We start from the raw sequence: 22,712 nt of genomic DNA on the forward strand, positions 1-22,712 counted from the left end.
ACGCCTCTGGTAAGCTCAATTCAGTTAAAATCCCCGATAAGTACCCCATACCAGAAATAAATGAGGTTCTTGCAAACCTCGGAAACAATTCACTATTTACCGTTGTTGATCTTAAAAGCGGATTTCATCAGGTACCACTCCGTGAGTCCGATATCGAGAAAACGACATTTTCCGTGAACAACGGAAAGTACCAATTTCTCCGATTGCCATTTGGGCTTAAGAATGATCCTTCCACATTTCAACGAGCACTGAATGATATCCTCCGGCAACATATCGGTGTAAGATGTTATGTCTACATCAAAGATGTAATAATATTTGGAAAAAACGAAGAGGAGCACTTACAAAATATTAAATTAGTGTTCAGAACCCTAGAGAGAGCAAACATGAGAATACAGCTAGACAAGTGTGAGTTTGATAAACAGGAAGTAGAATTCCTGGGGTACGTTGTTACTCCGGAAGGAATAAAAACAAACCCAAAAAAGGTAGAAGCCATAGTTAATATGCCTCCTCCTAAAAATCTTAAGGAACTTCATTCGTTCCTTGGCATGGCAGGATATTATAGAAGATTTATTCAGGACTTTGCCAAGATCGCTAAGCTACTTACGGCCATTTTGCGAGGCGAATTTGGAAATATTTCCAAAAACGCATCAAGGAAGCAATCCATTACCCTAGATCCGGAAATGCATTCGACAAAATAAAAAACACCCTTACTTCACCGGACATCGTTCTTCCCCATCCGAATTTTGAAAAGGACTTCAAACTGACCACGGACGCATCCGACTTCGCAATAGCCGCCGTACTATCACAAAATAAAAAAAACCATAACATATATATCTAGAACCCTCAACAAAACCGAAGAATCTTATGCAACCAATGAGAAGGAGATGCTGGCCATTATATGGTCCTTAAGCTCCTTAAGGAACTACTTGTACGGGTCAAGAAAAGTAAATTTATTTACCGACCACCAACCGCTTACATATGCTTTAAGTATAAGGAATACGAATAGCAAAATGAAACGAGGGGAAGCGATCCAGGAGGAATATAATTACGAACTGAGGTATAGACCAGGGCTCTCCAAAGTGGTCGCAGACGCCTTATCAAGGATACCTCCCCAAATAAATTCCCTCACTCCCACAATCCACAGTGATGAGAGCTCAAGCCATAACCTCATACCATGTACAGAGGCCCCAGTAACCTTTTTTGAAAATCAAATATTTTTCAAGCATTACAAGACATCTTAATATCAATTTAAAATAATATTTCACACAATTCATCGTCATATAATTACAGAAGCCCAATATGACGATCAAATTCTCACTACGCACCTAAAACGATACCTTAACCCCTCCGTCATGATGGACATGATCCAAAACATCTATCCACTACATTTTAGTAATTATAAGATACGCTATACCCAAAAATTAGTTGACGACATCACCAACGAACAGGACCAGGAAAACACCATTTTAGACATCCATAAACGCGCGCACAGAAATGCAGTTGAAAACAAAGTACAGAGTCTGGAAAAAAGCTATTTCCCGAATGCTCAGAAAAATAAAAAGAATCGTAACTAATTGCACTACTTGCAAAGAAAACAAATACGAACGCCATCCCAACAAACCCAAAATTGGCGAGACGCCATTACCCACATATCCCGGACACACGGGCCACATAGACATTTTTTTAACAGAAGGTAAAGTAATTATGACTGCCCTGGACAAATTTACGAAATACGCACAAACAAGGAAGTTTTCAAGCAGGGAAATAGTACACGTTAGAGGTCCTTTAAGAGACTTGATTTTCTATTTCGGAGTGCCAAAGCTGATTGTAATCGACAACGAACCTTCATTGAATTCTAGTTCAATTAAATTTATGTTGACGGACGAATTGGAAATAGAAGTTTTTACAACACCACCATACAAAAACCAGGCAAACGGGCAAGTAGAAAGATTTCATTCTACTCTGATGGAACAATGCGTTGCCTCAAGGAAAATAGAGGACACAGGAACTTTGAAGAGCTCCTAGAAAGAGCTGTGTCGGAATACAATCATACTATCCATTCCGTGACTAAAAAGATGCCAGTAGATTTATTTTTAGGTAGAAACGTTACGTTTACTCCAGAAGATATAGAAACAAGTAGTCAAAGTAACTTAGAGAAACTGACACTTAAACAGAGAAAGAACATAGAATACCACAACAGAAAGAAACATAACGTAAAATCATATTTACCAGGTCAAATCATTTACGTCAAGAAAAACAGGAGGTTAGGGCCTAAATTAGTAAGCCATAGTAAGGAAATATTTAAGGAGGACCGAAATAGTATAGTAATTGCCGAAAGGACAAATAGTACACAAAAGTAGGATACGTAACTAATTAAACTATGTGTAAAACTTCTTCTTTGCAGATTTTTCATACCGCTCTGCCTAGAAGAGCTACAGATCCTCGACTACTCTAGCTCCCAACTTGTAACAGTAGAAAAAGGAACGGCCAAACTACAGACCGGAACATTTAGAATGATACACGAAATCGACATTGACAAATATAACGAAATCCTGGAGCATATAGAACTGAAAACACAAGCAGAAGAACTCTATAAAAAATCGAATTATCCCTTCTTACCCCTCCTCATATCACAAATTAAGGCTCATCTAAATAATCTAAAAATAGAAGGAAGATCGAAAAGATCACTAAGTTTCATAGGTAGTGCGTGGAAATGGATCGCAGGAAATCCAAACCACGAAGATCATGAAATAGTTTTGAATAAATTAAATAACGTCATTGAAAACAATAACAATCAGGTTATTATTAACAAACTAGCAATAGAGAAGATAAATGAGATTACAAATATTACAAACAATATGAATAAGGAATTCCAGAATGACAAAAGAAGAGAAATAGAAGAATTTTTGAATTTGAAATACAAATTAGAAATTTTGAAGGAAGAAATTATAAACATCGCATACGCAATTCATTGGGCTAAAGCCAATATAGTAAATTCATATATTATGTCAAGTGAAGAAGTAGACATTGGCAAGCAAATTTTCGAAAAAGATAACATTTCGTTTATAAATTTAGATGAAGCTTTAGAGTTTTCACAAATTAAAATAGCAACAAATGGCAAAATAACCATTTATATCATAAGTCTACCCACGGTAGAAGAGCAAGCTTGTAAAACAGTAGACATTAGAGCAATAAAGAAAAGCAATAAGATTAATAAAATAAATTTCGAATCAATACTTACCTGTGAAAGCAACCTTTATGGCATACAAAAAAATGTAAACAATACAACTCAATTCAAATATGTTCAAAAAATAATTTGTTAGATTTAAGTAAGGACTACTGTATAAGTAATCTCCTAAACAGCCGCTTGCCGAACTGCACAGTGACCAACAGTCAACACATACCGGAATTCGAAGCGCTCTCACCAGACATCCTATTTTTGAACGACTTTAAAGGAAACAGAGTTGTTAGCACGACACATGCCAAATAGTAAAGCAAAAAGACACCTGTTGCACAAGCTGGTAAACAAAATTCCATAACGAAACATAACACCACGAAAATAAGTAGGAATGCAGCAAGCGCTGGGAAATGCATCGTCAGCGAATTCAACCAAGTCATAACATCACGAAAATGAGAAGGAATGCAGCAAGCGATGGGAAACGCATCGTCAGCGAGTTCACAAAGCGGCAACAGCAGCGCAGTCGGTAGAGCGGCGATCAAATAAGTTAGTTGTAAGAAAAGAATATTTGTAAAATTTAGTTCTAATTTTGACATTGAGGAATAAAGGAGCCATAGCTCCCAATAAAAATCATTTTTTTCAACTAAATTACTTTTAGTAATTTAACTTACATACCCCAAAACTCATATGTAACGTCAGCAGAACTAACCGCGCACATCTAAAGTTGTATAAAAATTGTGTGCAGCTTTTGGATTAGAAAGCAAGATACCCTTCTAACCTAAATTCTTGTTCACTTGTTGAGGTAAATGTATTTTTAATTCATATGTTAGATTTTTATACCGCATGTTTTGACAGAGTTATTGTACTTGTAATACTATTACTTTTCAATATAAAATTTTTTAAAAACCTTGAAAACAAAAAGATATATATTTTTTCATGGTATATCATGTCAGTAATTTGTTGTCAATGCATAAGCTTGTGTTTGTTTCAAAGTTTAATAACAAAAACGGCTGGCGCATACGCTTTATTGCCTATCGGACAATTATAAGAGGCCAGTGAAGCAAGGAACACATTTTCGCCTTTATCGTTATAGTTTTGCAAGAAAATATTCAAAAACTTCTTGCAACTTCTATGTAATGAATAGATTGCTTTTAACTTGGGATCCTTTTTTGACAGGAAAGAGGCCCCGAATAAAGAAAACATCAATGCCATTGTCAAAAGAGAGTCAAGGAATGCTGCTTTCCGCTGAACATTTTTTCATAGATTTTGAAATATTGCTTTTGATATTGATACTAATGATGAATAATTAAACCATGAATTTACTGTCAAATATTTGTTTTTCTTTCTTTTTTCGAGATCGTAGTGGATATTCTCAGATATATTTACAATAAGGTGAGGTGAGAATCCTACCTAAAAATGTATTTATTGGAAAACGGGATTGAAATACCTTTGCTTTGATACCTTATTGGCATATCACATGTAATTTTTTTTAACTTAAAAAAGTGGCGGCCTTGTGAAACCATCCTCAGTGGCAACGCCTAGGTGAAAAGTCTTAAAATGTAATACTATATGGATGTACCATATTTGATTCAAATCGGTTAAGCTTTCTCCGAGATGGTAGTGTACATACAAAGAAATATAAAAAAGAAAGTGAGGTGGCAACCATAAGTGGCAACCCTAATTAAAATTTCAATAGAAATGAGGAGTAAAGTACCTTTGTAATGTAATGTCAAAAAAACGACTACGGGGCCATCCGAAACCGTGGGCCCGATCAATAGTAATTCTGCGCGGAACACCGTGAATTTATTGTCAAATATTTCCTTTCATAACAGTGAAGTGAAAAAACCACTTTTTGAACAGAAATAACTGCTGCTTTAATTTTGCCCAGCTAGATTTAGGAAATACCCCACCGTGGGTCGGTTGAATGTTTGTCCCTATTTTCAATACAAATCTTGCAATCGATTTTTAAATAACTTCTCATTGAGCTACAAACGTGAAACTTCACATATGGGTTAAGACACCGAGACAATGCAACAAAAAGGAAAGGAATTCCGTAAGGCGGCGCACGGATCGAAATAACTAGATAAAAATTTGGAAACTTGGAATTTTGAGATCGATTTTTAAGTAACTTCTCATTGAGCTACAAACGTGAAACTTCTCACATAGGCTAACACACCGAGACAATGCAACAAAAGGTAAAAAAAAAATCCGTTAGGTGGCGCACGGATCGAAATAATTAGATGAGCACTTAAACCAGGTTTTAGGTGACTTCTCGATGAACTAGAGATTTGACATTTCACACTTAATTCAAAGGCTGATGGCAGTATAAAACACATAACAAAAAGTTTCGATCCATTAAGCTGCAAACGTGAAACTCCACAGATAAGAAAAAAAATTGCGTTAGGTGGCGCACAGATCGAAATAAATAATAATTCGGAATTTTGAGATCGATATTTAAGTAACTTCTCATTGAGCCACAAACGTGAAACTTCAGAGATAGGTTAAGACGCCGGGACAATGCAAAAAGTAGAAAAAGTTCGGTTAGGTGCCGCAATTAAATTTGAATTTCAAACTGGATTCAGAGGCCGACATATTGCGCTAGGGGCGCACGGATTGAGCTTTTTAGAAAAACCGTACGGAACGGATGGATTCTTACGATCGATTATTAGAGGGTGTACGGTGGATAACGCAGTGGTGAATCTAGGATCTGCCTTTTTTCGCCAAAGGTCAGGCCTACGTTTGAGTGGAGCGATTGCGGCAATTAGAGTATCCACGAGAAAATAACAAGTTCTTAAAGCTATTGTATAGAGATAGTGAAGCCTTCTTCATTTGCGTTAACATACATACAAATGTTTACTGCATAAGCTGCTCCATTTGATAAAATACAAGTAAGTTCTTTAAAAAAGTAAATTGAAGTACCCGCTTTAAAGCAGAAGGTAGCGGCTTGGAACGAACAAGTTTGGGGTGGTAAAATACAAGCTCAAGCTTCGAAATGCATTCGTAGGGTGTAATTTCAAGCATGAGCTTTTACGAATGTTTAAACTAATGCAAGTATAAGTATTTGTTGAAAGCAATAATAGATAAGTTAGCCAATGTCGGTTTTCATTCGACCTTCCTATCATGGATTAAATCCTATCTGTCTCTTCGCAAGTGTGTAGCCGTTGTTGATGATTGTGCGTCCGATCCCTTCATTGCCTCCTCAGGCGTTCCTCCGGGCAGTATCCTCTTTTTGTTATTTTTATTAATGATATATCCAGGGCGTTATGCGGACCGTGCCTATTGGACGATTTGCAGCCAGGGGATAAATTGGGATGTATTCGAACGGAGCCTTCCCGATACCGGGCAAACTCGGGAAGTATTAATGAACTTACCACAGTAAGGGGCGCTGCTGTGGCGGACGGTTCTTTCCCCGTATATAACACTGGACCGCTGAGCCCGCCTTGTCGGGCAGGTGGTCGTATGACCAAGACGACTCATTACCTGATTGTAATAAGGACGATGTAAAGAGGAGGACTGAGTCGCAATCCAAGGACGACAAATACGAATTAAGCGATGCGTCGGACTCGGGGAGCGGGAGTTGTGCTGATTCAATGAACTCCGTGTTGGAGAAGTACACAAATGAAAACGGAGTAGAAGAGTGGAGAATGGTACGGAGCAGAGGAAATAAAAGAGCTCTCTCGCAGTACCGTGCAGCACTAAGAATTGTACAATGCTTGGGAGCAGTGGTCGACCCAACAGAAGTAGAGATCGAGCGCTTGGAATGGGCCCATGAAGCGGTAGAAGTAGGTTGAAGGCAGTTCAAAAGCTTTGCTGCGAGAAACCCTCGGTTCTGCAACCGGTACGAGGAGGAAGAAGCGCCTAATGGCAGAATGAAGAGGCAACGTTCGGCGGAAGGCGACAAGCCTGCTTTCAAGAGGCAGAAAGGACCCAGTCCTAGAGCCGCGAGGCGGGGCAGTCGCATAGACAAGACAAGTAGGCACAAAGCTGTAAGACAGATGGGCTCCAATAGCGAGGTAGCAACTACCTCTAAAGCTGCGAGTCAGAGGGAAGTTCCAATTAAGGAAGAAGGAGATAAGCCAAAGGGAGATAACGCTAAGACTCCGGCTTTCTCGGAGGTGCCAAAGGGAGATAACACTAAGACTCCTGCTTTTCCCGAGAGGATAAGTGATGTTGCATAGCAGTCACTGACTGTGGCTCTGGTTGATCGTAGCAGTCCTTGCGGACAAATGACTACTGAAAGGTGGAGATCTGTGTAAAGGGAGCTTATTAGCTTAGTGCTTAAGATGATGCGGGAACAACCAAGTAAGCCCCTTCCAACCTTTGATTCGGGGGGATGGCATAATGGAGTGAAGATGATAGCGTGCGACAACATCGCGAGCTTGCGGTGGCTGGAGGAAGTGGTTCCAAACCTTCAAAGGCAAGGCACGAACGGGCGGTTTGGGGTGGTGGATAAAGCGCAATCCCCACGGTACCAAAAGTTAAGGTATGGATACCATGCGTGATGAAGTCGGAGGATACACTGCGACTTCTGCAGAATCAGAATCCGAACATACCGACACAGGATTGGAAGGTACTTACTGTATCTCGGGTTACCGAGGATGGTCAGTTCTACATCTTCCAAATAAACAAGCAGGCGGAGGATATTTTGTACACGCAGCTTGGCAAAATGTCCTTTGGCACTGGCAAAATATACATGCGACTCAGGAAAAGAAGTCCCGAGGATAAAAACCCTAACACACTATAGGTGGGCGAAGTCGAAAAGGACCTCAAAAGCCTAAGGGAAAAAAGACAGGTGGAGGTCCCCGACATCACCACGAACGTGCTAGAAGAGGACCAACCGCTAAATGGTGCTGTGACTCACACAGAGGAACACCCGGCACAACAGTCACGAGAGGCTGAAGGAGGCCTCGAATACTCTAAACCAAAAGGGTAAGGGGAGGACGACGACGTCAAGACGAAGGTGCTGGAGGGGGACAAACAGCCCAATGGTGCTGCGAGTCGCACAGATAAACCTCCAACACAGTAAAGTGGCGTCGAGCGAACTCCTCCTAACCCTTGAGGGGAGAGAAAGGTTTCTGGACTTAGCGCGCGCGGGTTTGGCGTTTACTACGCGCAAACGGAAGGACGGGTGCGAGCTGTAGTAATGGTAAGGAAACAGCTGCATTCATATATGCTGCCTAATTACACCACTGAAGATCTCGTAGCGGTGGCCGTTGAGCAAAAGAATAAGCAGGCATTTATCCTGGCATCCTGCTACATGGCCCATGCTGCGGAGGTTCCACCGATGGAGTGCAAAAGGCTAGTACAGGAGGAAGGGCGCAAAGGGCGGTTGGTCATAGACGCAGATGCAAATGCGCACCACAATGCGTGGGGAGGAGCAGATACGAACAAGAGAGGCGAATCTCTGTTTTGTTACATCCTGAAAACCAATTTGCAGATACAAAACAGGGGAAATGTCCCTACATACATTGGTCCAACATCCAGCAATGTTCTGGATATTACATTGAGCTCCGAGCGTGATATATCAAGGTATGATTGGATGGTTCTTGATAGACCATCCTTATCCGATCATGCATATATCAGCTTCAGCATCCCCCTAGAGAAGGTAGAGAAGGGAGGAACCTTTAGAAACCCTAGGTCAACGAACTGGACTAAATTCCAGAAACATGTAGAAACAAAACTGGGACAACCCAAAGAGGTTGCTAATTTAGAGGAACTGGAGGAGTCGAATGAATTCCTAACAAGGACGCTTATGACTGCGTATAACAAAGCTTGCCCTATAAGAAGATTCAGAGGAAAAGCAAAGCCGCCATGGTGGAGCATTGAGCTGAGTCTTCTAAGAAGACAGGTAAAAGAAATGTTTAGGTTCGCAAAGACCGCGGAAAGCGAAGAGTGTCGGGACGAGTACAGGGATCTACTGAGGATCTACAAGAATGTAATTACCAGGGCGAAGAGAAACTCATGGAAAAGTTTCTGTACGGACATAGAGTGCTCCAGCGAAACAGCACGGTTGAAAAAAGTCCTAGCAAAAGGAAACATAGTCCAGGGACTAATAAAGAAAGAGAAGGGGGAATGATCATGTAACAGTGAGCAATCCCTTGAGGTGCTTCTCGATACACATTTCCCATCGGGAGACGGTTTAGAAGAGCCAGCAGACATCACTCATACTTCGATCACGGAGCTAGTAGGGCCGGGCTTGGTGACCGATACCAATATCGAGTGGGCAGTGAAGACGTTTTCTAAGTTTAAATCGCCGGGCCCAGATGGTATATTCCCGGCCATGCTACAAGTCTCAAGTAGGGCGGTCGTGGAATGGCTTAAAATAATATTCGATGGGTGCATAAGACTGAATCATGTACCGCACTCTTGGAGAACTGCTCGTGTAGCTTTTCTACCAAAGGCGGGGAAGATCGGTCACGTGTATCCCAAAGACTACAGACCCATTAGCTTAACCTCATTTCTGCTCAAAACCTTTGAGAGGCTGATAGATGTGTACATAAAGTCCAACGTGGATGAAAATCTGCTATCCACAACGCGTTAACGACCGCAACCAGGCTCGGTGCTTCGGGGCAGCTTGAGCGCCGACCATATGGCCATAGTAGTATAGCGTCATCAATCACAAGACGAACAGACTACATGATTCCCTATCTGCGCTTCGAGGGAGATCTTAAGGCCACAATATAGGTGGACGGTTGGCGCAAGGGTGAGCAAATGGCGGACGAGGCGATACATGTGTACACCGATGGTTCCAAAGTAGTGGAAGGAGTAGGGTCTGTGGTATACTACGCTGATCCGGAAATAAGCAGATCCTACAGGCTGCCGGATTACAGTAGCGTTTTCCAAGCGGAAAACCTTTGAGAGGCTGATAGATGTGTACATAAAGTCCAACGTGGATGAAAATCTGCTATCCACAACGCGTTAACGACCGCAACCAGGCTCGGTGCTTCGGGGCAGCTTGAGCGCCGACCATATGGCCATAGTAGTATAGCGTCATCAATCACAAGACGAACAGACTACATGATTCCCTATCTGCGCTTCGAGGGAGATCTTAAGGCCACAATATAGGTGGACGGTTGGCGCAAGGGTGAGCAAATGGCGGACGAGGCGATACATGTGTACACCGATGGTTCCAAAGTAGTGGAAGGAGTAGGGTCTGTGGTATACTACGCTGATCCGGAAATAAGCAGATCCTACAGGCTGCCGGATTACAGTAGCGTTTTCCAAGCGGAAATATTAGCCGTAACCAAAGCAGTAGAAACCCTCGAAGAGAATAGCTTAAGCTGCAACCGTGTTAACTTTTATATTGACAATCAAGCAGCAATTAAGGCAATAATCTCGCATAGCACAGCATCTAAATGCGTGTTAGGGTGTAAGCAGTCTCTGCAGAGAATCGGGACAGGGAGAAGCATACATCTATATTGGGTCCCAGGGCATATGGGAATAGATGGGAATGAAAAAGCGGACGAACTAGCTAATCAGGGCGCAACCCTTGAAGCTTGCTCCGTAGATGTCCCAATTAGATTGGGCGAGATTAAGCGAAGGCGAGAAGTGCAGATGATCGACCAAGCGGGAAAGGCGTGGGTTCAAGCGCGGGGCTGTAAAGTGTCGAAGATTATGTGTAGGTCTTACAACCTTAGACTAACACATTTGCTCCTATCATTAAAAAGAGAGGACTGTAGACTCATGACGAGTATTCTGACTGGACACTGCCGTCTGGCGTCACATGCCTTTAAATTAGGCTTGGTCAGTGATAGCAGATGTAGGAAGTGCGGGTTGGAGGAGGAAACGATCGAGCACGTTCTGTGCTCGTGCCCTGCACTTGCCAGGCTAAGACTCCAGCTATTAGGAGTAATACAGCTGTCAGATCTAGAAGCAGCAAGTGGCTTAAGTCCTAGGAAGCTTCTAGTATTTGCCAAGAGGACGGAGTTATTTTATAACATAGGTCCTGGTTTTTGATAGGGTTTTTCAGTTTGGTCGTTAAAACAAACTTCTGGTAACACTACGGACTCAATCAGTCTATGTGAGGTCCTCATGGACCGGCCAGTTCAACCTACCTACCTACCAATCCTCTGAGTTCCTTTTGTATACGGATGATCTGAAAATCTTTTCAGAAATTTCGTGTATTTCTGAAGCCCATAGTCTTCAAAATGATCTGGACAATGTAGCCAGTTGGTGCAGAATAAACCACCTGCAACTGCAAGATTTAGAAGTAAGTTTTGACTCCAAATTTATGTTTCATGATCATATAAATCATGCAATTGCTAAATCATACGCAATGCTTGCCTTTATACGCTGTTGCAGTACTGATTTTACTGATCCATACACTCTAAAACTTCTTTACACCTCGATGGTTTGTTCCACCTTAGAATACGTTGTGTTTATATGGAGACCATTTTACGATTGCCATATAGAGAGGCTAGAACGGGTACAAAAGACCTTCATAAAATTTGCTCTGCGCAGATTAAACTTTGAAGAGCCTATTCCGTCTTATAATGCTAGATGTCTCCTTATTAACCTGAGGACGTTGGATAACAGAAGAATCTTGCTTTCGTTTGGCTTTGTGGTTAACATCATTCAAGGCATAGTAAACGCTCCAACTCTTTTACAACGAATTAACTTCTTGGTTCCACAGAGGAACCTAAGAAGTAATGATTTGTTTTTTATTGAATGCATGAGGACTAACTATGCATATTAGGCTCCTCTCATCAGAACCTTACGAGAGTTTAATTTGTTCTCGAATTCTTTGAATATAGATTTCTCAATTGCAAAATCTAAATTCAAATTACAATTAAATGAATTTTTAACTTAAACAATTATTTTGTAAATATATTTAATTCGTTATGTAGTCTGTAAGAAACATTGTATTTCAAAGATTACTATATTTAAATAAATAAATAAATAAATAATTTTACGAGTAAGAAAGCCACATACACACTTGTAGCAATCCAAGCTTTGCATCTATGAACAATTTTCAAGTGGCTTAAAAATTAATGTATCTTGACGTATTCCTGTGATATGTGCTATATTTTATACATACAAGTATTGAATGCATTAATTAATGTGAATAAATAAATGTAAGTTTTTCAACTCTTTATAAATAGCGCACTACTCTTTTCCACCTAGAACTAAAAAGTTGAAAAATAAAAGAAAAACAATTTTAAGTATTTCCTTTATATACTCGTAAATGGCCAAAAATCAGCGAAAAATGTGTCCTTATATAAAGACATATTCTTGCTGAACTTTGATTTTTAAACTTTGACATAAAAGGTGTAAAAATATTTATGAAGAATAAAAATATAAAGGTGGAGCGCAATTAATTGACTATATATTGGTAAGTTAACTCCTTTTCTGCCAACTTTCCAATCCAAGTAATGTGCGATCCACTTTTAGATTTTTATTTCACATAAATATTTTTACAATTTCTATGTCAAAATTTAAAAATCAAAGTTCAGCAGGAATATGTGTTTATAATAAGTAGACATTTTCCGCTGATTTTTATGGATTTATGTAAAGGAAATGCTTAAGATTTTTTATTTTATTTTTATTTTTAATGTATTGAGTAAGTGGAATCGCTACACCCTTACTTTTAAGATTGCAAAAAGGTTTGTATATTCCATTAAATTGCATTGAGACTGCAGCGAGTGTTGGACGCCGACGTCGCACAGTGTTTCGTGTAGAACAAGCTAGCTGGACAAAAACAAAGTTCTTATTCCAAGAAAAGTGTAATGAGAAATGAAAGAAAACAAACAAAATAACGGGATTTTTGCTATTTCTTTGACATTTTTGCTCATATATATTCTGAATGTAATATAAGTACTGCACAACTGATAACAAATCAGAACGATCAACGACACTTAAGATGGCAGCACGACAATCATCAACTATTCACCGGAAAATCAACAACACAAAGCAGTTTAGTTATAACCGTACCAAGAACGGAGTTTTTTGACATTTGGGTTCAACATTCGAAGGAAGCCAGATATAAAGAATTATTGAGTTTTGTTGTACTTAAGAACGAATCAGCCGAGTATTCGATAAAAAGTTTAAGCTTACAAATATCGGCATATTCGTCGAAGCTGGATCAAAAGTGTAACACTTCTGGAAGACATAAGGGGCGATTTTTGAATAAAAACTCGGTGTGGCTTTCGGGTCCAGACTTCACATTTACAATAACGGTGGATTCAAAGTTGCCATCAGACCAACCAACCACTTCTTCAGGTAACCCCGGCCCCGGAAGACGAAAGAAGGGCTTTGTTGGCTGCAGTGAAAAAACCAAACGGCGTCGAGTGGATGACCTCTTGCAATCTAGAAGGCCTGGTGAGTTACTTTATGTGGCAGAAGTATCAACGAGTATGTCGGCAACAGAAATGCTGCTAACATTATAAAAAAATCACAGGAAACCACTCGAATATCCGGCAAAATATGACATGTGAGACAGATGCAAGTCGCTTGAGCAATGTAGAAGCTTTAGCATACTACGTAGATAGCAAGTCGACGACTCATGGGTACAAAACGACTCGGAAGTGGCGCATCAAGGCAGGCCATAAGGTTTATCCATCATTTTATAGTCTAAGAAAAGTTAGGGCAAATTGCTATCCAAATGAAATTGATGTGGGTGAAACACGTGCGGAAATTAAAGTCCAGTCCGTATTAGATAAAATTGTTGAGCGTTTAGTTTTAGCAAATCAAGAAGTTATTGTTAGTTTATTACCTACAAACTTGACGTATACTTTAATCAGCAAGTGGGGTTGCTATGGAAGCTCTGGCCATAGCACATATAAGCAAAAGTTTACATGCAGTTCTGACACTGATGAGTTTTTGTTTATATTTTCTTTCGTTCCTCTTCAATTACAGGATGAAAAAGGTAACATTGTTGGCAGAACCCTCGACCTTCTTCTACCATGTATTGTCGTCCAATTAAATTTATTTTTTCTAAAGAAATAAAAGATTTTATTGCTTTTGAAACGAACAAAGTTTTAGAGGAGATAAATGCGTTGTTGCCAACAAAGTACATGCTCGAAGAATACGAAGTTTCCGTAAATCACAATATGCTTCTAACAATGATTGACGGAAAAGTTTGCAATGCTTTGACTGAAACTTCTTCCGCACAAAAGTGTTATATTTGTGGTGCCACTTCAAAAAATATGAATAATGAGACGGGACTTTACGCCTAACCGAGATAATCTTGGTTTTGGTTTGTCTACTCTCCATGCATGGATAAGATATTTTGAATGCCTGCTTCACATAATTTATCGCCTCGAAGTAAAAAAAAGGCAGCTTAGGAATGAGGCAGATAAAGAGAGTGTAAAGCTACGTTCCAACGAAACCCAGAATAAATTTAAAAGTGTAATTGGATAGATAGTAGATAAACCAAAACCAGATTTCGGCAACACCAACGACGGCAACACTGCTCGCAGGTTTTTCGAAAATGCTGAGGCTAGTGCTGAGATTACGGGATTGGATGTAAGGCTCATCAAAAGATTCGACACTCTCCTTCGCGCATTAGCATCTCGGTACAATATAAATATCCAAAGATTTGAAAAATTTGCGGTCGAGACTAAAAAACTATACATAGATCTCTATCCGTGGTTTAATATGCCTGTTACTATTCATAAAATCTTAGTGCATAGTACTGATATTATAAAATCAGCAATTTTACCTATTGGTCAACTTTCTGAGGAAGCACAGGAAGCCCGTAACAAAGATTTGAGATGATTCAGGGATGATAACACACAAAAGCAGACGCGTGAAGCCACGAATAGAGATCTTATGAATATGTTGCTTATAACATCGGATCCTTTAGTTAACAGTTTTAGGGAGATACCTAAGAAAAAATTTAAAAGTCTGACTTCAGAAGTCTTAAATTTACTGTCCCCCGATAATGTTGAGGAGTCAATAAATACCCCAGTTGTTTCAAGCTTTCACAGTAGTGTTGCTGATGCTCTTGACTATTCCACAAGTGACTCATCGAATGAAAGTGATGATAGCGAATAATAACATAATTATAAAAGATAACCTACCCTATAACTTTTTGTTGGATCAGGTTTTATTTAATTTAAATCTATTGTCTTTTCTACTTTGTATGATACTTTACTTTTAAGTTTTTGTAATAAGTAATTTTCACATAATTAATTTAATTATTTACATTGCTATTATTATTATTGTAATTCACTTTTACATTCCTGACTGGTACTATAAAATAATTTTGTAAAAATTGTAGTGCTAGGATAAATACTCAAATAAATACAAAATATGTATGTACATATGTACAGTCACTTACATAAATAAGTAGACACCCCTTTTTGGACAATTCTTACAATTTTCGCTTTCGCAAATTTATTTTAACTAATTTCCCATAAGAAAATTTGTCACGATCTATAACAAAAACTAAATTATATTAAAAATTTTTTTGAAAATTTCGACGAATTTTCATATTTTAACTAAATTTGTCACGATCTATAACAAAAACTAAATTATATTTAAAAAATGTTTGAAAAATTCGACGAATTTTCATAAAAAATCTTAATTTTTTTTCCGAATTTTTAGAATTTTTTAGAGTATTGATATTTGTAGTCCATTCAATTTAAGTACAATAAAGTAATATTCTTAAGTCCTTTAAATTTTTTTGGATCTATGTCACTTATTCGCATGAGTTACTGTATATGAAATAAGCAAATGTATGCATATGAAGTAAAATTTTGAAAAAAAAAATAAAAAAAGAACATATGGCTGAAAAAACTGACGTAGTTGTAATAAATGACTGCATATGAAACGGAAAATCTCATAAAATAATTTTGTCACATGAGTAAAAGAAGCGTTTGACCAGCGCTTAAGATTCGCTTATCCGGTCCCAATTGATTTCATTCGCCTATCTAATACATTCCCTCGATCGAGTTGGTCCCCATACAAAAGTTGTGAAAAGTATCCTTTTGGTTTTACCAGACGAAAGTACTTTCAAATTATTAGAGCACTTTTAATGTTACTAGTATCGCCCGGGATAGAAAATTCGACAGATCCAATGTATTGAATAAGAAATAAATTCTAAACTTCTTTACAACATGTTTTATATGTTGTGCAGCTTCAATTCAACTTTGACTTCGCAAGCGTAATTGTTATCAGCTTTTTATCTTTTTTATATTTCAGCCTTTTGTACAAAACTTAAAAGCTGCGCGCTGGCGCGATTTTCTTGGAATTGGCACGTAGTTTATTAAAAGAGGATAAACCATGCGAAAGGGGTAAACCAAAATAAAGTTGAAATATGTTTGCGGTTAGGTATTAATACATATGACATAAATTTAATTTTATAGTAGAAAGACTTATATCATCCGTTAGGTGGAGCATGGATCGAAATGATGAGAACTTAAGCCAGCTTTTGGTAATTTCTCGATGAGCTAAATACTTGAAATGTCAAACTTAATTCAGAGGACGATGACAGTATAAAACGCATAACAAAAAGTTTCAATAGGGGGGCACGGATCGAGATATTTAGAAAAATCGTACGGAACAGAGATAATCCTGCGATCGATTTTTAAATAACTTCTCATTGAGCTACAAACGTGAAACTTCACATATAGGTTACGACACCGAGACAATGCAACACAAGAAGAAGCAAATTCCGTTAGGTGGTGCACGGTTCAGAATAATTAGATAAGGCTCTGGAATTTTGATATCGGTTTTTAAGTAACTTCTTGGTGACCGTGACAACGGAACAAAATGAGAATAAAATTCCGTTAGGTGGCGGACGGATCGAAATATTTAGACGAGAGTTTGAAAAATTTTGATATAAATTTTTAAGTAACTTCTCATTGAGCTACAAACGTGAAACTTCACAGATAGGTTAAGACACCGTGACAAAGGAACAAAAGGAGAATACAATTCCGTTAGGTGGCGGACGTATCGAAATATTTAGATGAGAATTTGAAAAATGTTGAATTTTGATATAGCTTTTTAAGTAACTTCTCATTAAGCTACAAACGTGAAACTTCACAGATAGGTTAAGACACCAGACAATGCAACAAAAATAGAACATCCGCATCGCTGCGATTCAAGACACTAAACTCACAGCAAGATCTGCTCTGCAGACCTGTTCTGATAATGCCCAAAGAAAAGATCGCGAGAGGGGAAATGGGGACGTATCACGTTTATCATACACCACTCCCGACATCGGCTGCAGGGACAGTGTAGAACGTGACGGCTTATCTGTTCGGTCAGGGGATGTTAACCTAGAAACCATCAACATCTGCATCCCTCCTGCCACCTGTTGCCCCAGAGGATACCGCCATAATATCGGAGCACTACTCACTGACGATAATCGTATTATCTTAGGCGATTTCAATGCCCATCACGATATATGGCATTCAAACCTGCAGGCGGACAGCAGGGGTGAGATGTTGGCGGATGAAATAGAAGAAACGACGTTCTGCACTATAAAGGAGACGCCCCTACTCGTAAGATAAGAAGCTGTCACAGTTCTCCAGATATAACAATCGTGAGCGCAGGACTCGTAAACTGCGTCGTCAACTGGCAGCCGATAGTAACATTGGCATCTGACCACCTGCCTATACTTATTTCGCTCGAGCGAACCGCCGACTTCATCGTCACCGAAAACCGCACTTTCATAAACTTTAAAAAAGGAAAGTGGGATGAGCGCGAATCCTTTACAGACAATCGCTTTGCTGCCCTCCCTATCCCGACTAATGCTCGCCAAGGGGAACGGGCTTTCCGCAAGGTCATGGAATCCGCCTCGGCTCGTTTTATTCCCGCCGGAAGAATTGCCGAAATCCGGCCTCATTTTACAGGGGAGGCCGCAAATTTAGCGAGAGAACGCGACCTCATAAGACAGCTCGATCCCGGCGACCCCCAAATAAGGGATATAAACCAACGCATCAGACTGCTTGGGGATTAACACAAGCGGGTGAAATGAGTGGAGCATTTAAGGGATTGTAATCTCTCTGCCGGTGTGGGTAAGCTTTGGTCCACCGTAAAGTTCCTATCGAATCCGTCTAATACAATGCAAAATTTCTATCGCCTTTGGGGATAAAGAGCTGTCGGATGCGAAAAATTGCGCGAGTGCTTTTTGCCGACAATATATAATGCATTCTGCGGTTGCCAAGGTTAGACGGCGGGCCAACAGCCGCGCACATAAACATAAATTCAGCGCCCACCCAATTACCATCACCGCCAAAGAGGTTGAGGATGCCATCGGTCATGCTAAACGCAGTGGGCCCAGCAGCCATAGCCATGCCGATTCTTAAAAACCTGTGTAAAGAGGGCTTAAAATATTTAGCACATGTCTTCAACCTGTCCCTTTCTACCTTTGTCAGCCCTGAAAAATGGAAAATGGCCAAGGCGGTCCCGCTACTAAAGCCTGGGAAACTAGCTAACATAGGAAATTCTTATCGCCCGATATCTCTCATATCGTCGGTAGCCAAGACACTTAAAGCCATTCTGCTCCCCAAAGCAAAATTGCTACTAGCCAATCATCAGCTTGGCTTCAGAAAACGACATAGCACAACCACCGCGCTAAACGGCATCAGTACTCAGATAAATTGCGGTTTAAATTAAAACCCCCACCATAGGACAGTACTCGTTGCTTTAGACCTGTCAAAAGCTTTTGATACGGTCAACCGTGGCACGTTACTGCAAGACCTGGAAGGGTCTACCCTTCCCCCAAGTCTTAAAAGGTGGATCGCAAATTATATGTCTGGTCGCCAGGCATCGCTGCAACTTAGGAACGCAACATCCAAACCAAGAAGAATTAAACAAGGGGTGCCACAGGGTGGTGTCCTATCCCCACTCCTGTATAACTTCTACATATCAAAGCTCCCTTCGCCACCAGAAGGAGTCACTATCGTTTCCTACGCTGATGCCTGCACAATAATGGTCACAGGCCCAGGCCCACAGATCGATGAACTTTGCAACAAAATAAACGGCTATCTCCCTGATCTGTCCAGTTTTTTCGCCTCGCGAAACCTCACATTTATTAATTTTTTTTTTTTTTTTTTGACTAATTGATTTATTTATTTTATTTACAACATGGACATCCCAAATGCCGACCATTTTGAACATCCACGTCAATGGCACTACGCTACCACTGTCTTACACACCAAAATCTTGGGTGTGATGTTCGATCAGTATCTACATTTAGGTGAGCATGCAGCCGCAATTGTACCGAAAATCCAGAGACGAAAATCCTCAAATCTCTTGCTGGCAGTACTTGGGGTAAAGATAAAGAAACGCTCATTACCACTTACAAAGCAATTGGCCAGCCAATTGCATGCTACGTGTCCCCGATATGGTCGCCAAGCCTAAAAACTACTCGCTGGAGAAGCTACAAGCCTGCAAAAATACTGCCCTCAGAACCGCCACGGTTATTTTCTTATGTCCCCAGAACACCATCTACCCATCAGGGAGAGAAATGAAATGCTAACCAAACAGTTCCTGTTGAATACCCACAAACCTGGGAATCCCTGTGGGTCTTGGTACACTTAATATAAATAAACCAATATTGTTTATATTTTATAGAAAACTGACCACTATTTATTTTTGGTAAATAATTTTTATTCACATATAAAATATTTTATAGCACTCAACGCCCAAATGTATGCTAGCGTATATTTTAAGGATTTTATAATGAATGAAAATTTTTGATTGTTATAATTTCAAAATTGAAACATAAAAACTAACAAGAACAATTCATTCAATTTCTTCAAAGTAGATTTATATAAAGTTGAATATAAATGTAACTAATATTAACATCATAAATTAAAATAACATAACCCTACAATACTCCCCCTTCCAGAGTTTTAATATTAAATAAATTAAAAGTAACTTTAATTATAATTAATTATAACTTTTAAATATAATTTTAAAATTTTTAACATCTTTTTCTACAACTTTATAAGGCCCTTCATAAGGATGTTGTAAAGAATGTTTACTTACAACGCGAAGAAAAACTAATCGGCAATCTTTTAAATTTTTTGGAACAAAAACTCCAGTAGAATTTTGATGATGCTGCAGATTCGATTGAACATTTTCAAAATGTTTGCGCAAACTATTTAAAACATCCGATGAACGTATATTCTCTGAACTTGAAACAATAAGATCCCCAGACAAACGTAAATTTTGGCCATAAACCATTTCTGCTGGTGTAGCCGAAATATCTTCTTTGAAAGTCGATCGCAAACCCAGAAGTATTATCGGTAACTCTTCATACTAATCTTTAGCACCATTTCTAGCCATTATAGAAGATTTTAACTGCCTATGAAATCGTTCTACCATCCCATTGGCTTCAGGATGGTAACGAGACGTCGTTATATGGTGGCTTCCAAGCAATTTGGTCAGTTCCGAAAACAAGTTCAATGTAAACTGAGCTCCCTGATTAGTGGTTATTTCCAAGGGAACTCCAAAACGTGAAATATATTCATGAACAAACTTATTTGCAATAGTATTCGCAGAGATGTCTTTTAACGCAAATGCCTCTGGCCAACGCGTGAACCTGTCAACAATAGTATTATTATTATTATTATTTTTTTATTATTACGGTCTTTAAGACCTAGTTTAGGTTAAAATAACGGCGGCCACCGTGGTGTGATGGTAGCGTGCTCCGCCTATAACACCGTATGCCCTGGGTTCAACTCCCGGGCAAAGCAACATCAAAATTTTAGAAATAAGATTTTTCAATTAGAAGAAATTTTTCTAAGCGGGGTCGCCCCTCGGCAGTGTCTGGCAAGCGCTCCGATTGTATTTCTGCCATGAAAAGCTCTCAGTGAAAACTCATCTGCCTTGCAGATGCCGTTCGAAGTCGGCATAAAACATGTAGGTCCCGTCCGGCCAATTTGTAGGGAAAAATCAAGAGGAGCACGACGCATTGCTGCGATTCAAGAGACTAAACTCACGGCAAGATCTGCATTGCAGACCTGTTCTGGTTATAATGTCCACAGGAAAGACCGCGAGAGCGGAAATGGAGGCGGCCTCGCGTTTATTATACACCACTCTATGCAATATCATATATTTGATCCTGGCATCGACCGCAGTGACAATGTCTTAGAACGTCAAGGCCTATCTGTCCGGTCAGGCGATGCAAATCCAGAAATCATCAACATCTACATCCCTCCTATCACCTGTTGCCCCAGTGGATACCGCCCTAATATCGAGGCCTTACTCACTGGCAACAATCGCATTATCTTAGGCGATTTCAATGCCCATCACGACCTATGGCATTCAAACTTGCGGGCGGACAGTAGGGGTGAGATGTTGGCGGATCAAATAGACGAAACGACGTTCTGCACAATAAACGGAGACGCCCCCACACGTATGGTAGGAAGCTGTCATAGCTCGCCAGATATCTCAATCGTGAGCGCAGAACTCGTAAACTGCGTCAACTGGCAGCCGATGGTAACATTGGCATCCGACCACCTGCCCATACTTATTTCGTTCGAGCGTACCGCCGACTTCATCGTCACCGAAAAACGCACTTTCATAAACTTCAAAAAGGGAAAGTGGGAAGAATATAAATCTGCAACAGACAGCAGCTTTGCTGCCCTCCCTATCCCGACTGATGCCCGCCAAGGGGAGCGTGCCTTCCGTAAGATCATTGAATCCGCCTCGGCACATTTCATTCCCGCCGGCAGAATTCCCGAAATCCGGCCCCACTTCCCGGCGGAGGCCGCGAGCTTAGCGAGGGAACGCGACCTTATAAGACAGCTTGATCCAGGCGACCCCCAAATAAGGGATATAAACCAACGCATCAGATTTCTTGTGGACGAACACAAGCGGGCGAAATGGGAAGAGCACCTAAGAGGTTGTAACCTCTCTACCGGTGTAGGTAAACTTTGGTCCACCGTAAAGTCCCTATCGAATCCGACTAAGCACAAAGACAAAGTTTCCATCGCCTTTGGCGATAAGGTGCTGTCGGATGCGAAAAAATGCGCGAGCGCTTTCTGCCGACAATATATAATGCATCCTACGGTCGACAAAGATAGACGGAGAGCCAATAGACACGCACATAAACACAAACTCAGCGCGTCACCAATTACCATCACCGCTAGAGAGGTTGAGGACGCCATTGGTCGCGCTAAACCATCCAAAGCAGTGGGCCCAGACGGCATAGCCATGCCGATGCTTAAAAACCTAGGGAAAGAGGGTTTCAAATACTTAGCGCATGTCTTCAACCTGTCTCTTTCCACCTTTTTCATACCCGAGAAATGGAAAATGGCCAAGGTGGTCCCGCTACTAAAGCCTGGGAAACCAGCTAACGTAGGTGAGTCATATCGTCCGATATCTCTCCTATCGCCAGTGGCAAAGACGCTTGAAGCCATTTTGCTCCCTTATTTCCAAGCACATTTGCAGCTAGCCCCTCATCAGCATGGTTTCAGAAAACTCCATAGCACTACCTCCGCGCTAAATGTCATTAGGACCCAGATAAATTGCGGTTTGAATCAATATCCCCACCATAGAACAGTACTCGTAGCGTTAGACCTATCAAAAGCTTTTGATACGGTCAACCATGGCTCGTTACTGCAAGACCTGGAAG

The sequence above is a fragment of the Eurosta solidaginis genome, chromosome 1, assembly GCF_040869045.1.
Source record: "Eurosta solidaginis isolate ZX-2024a chromosome 1, ASM4086904v1, whole genome shotgun sequence".
NCBI classification, from domain to species: Eukaryota; Metazoa; Arthropoda; class Insecta; order Diptera; family Tephritidae; genus Eurosta; species Eurosta solidaginis.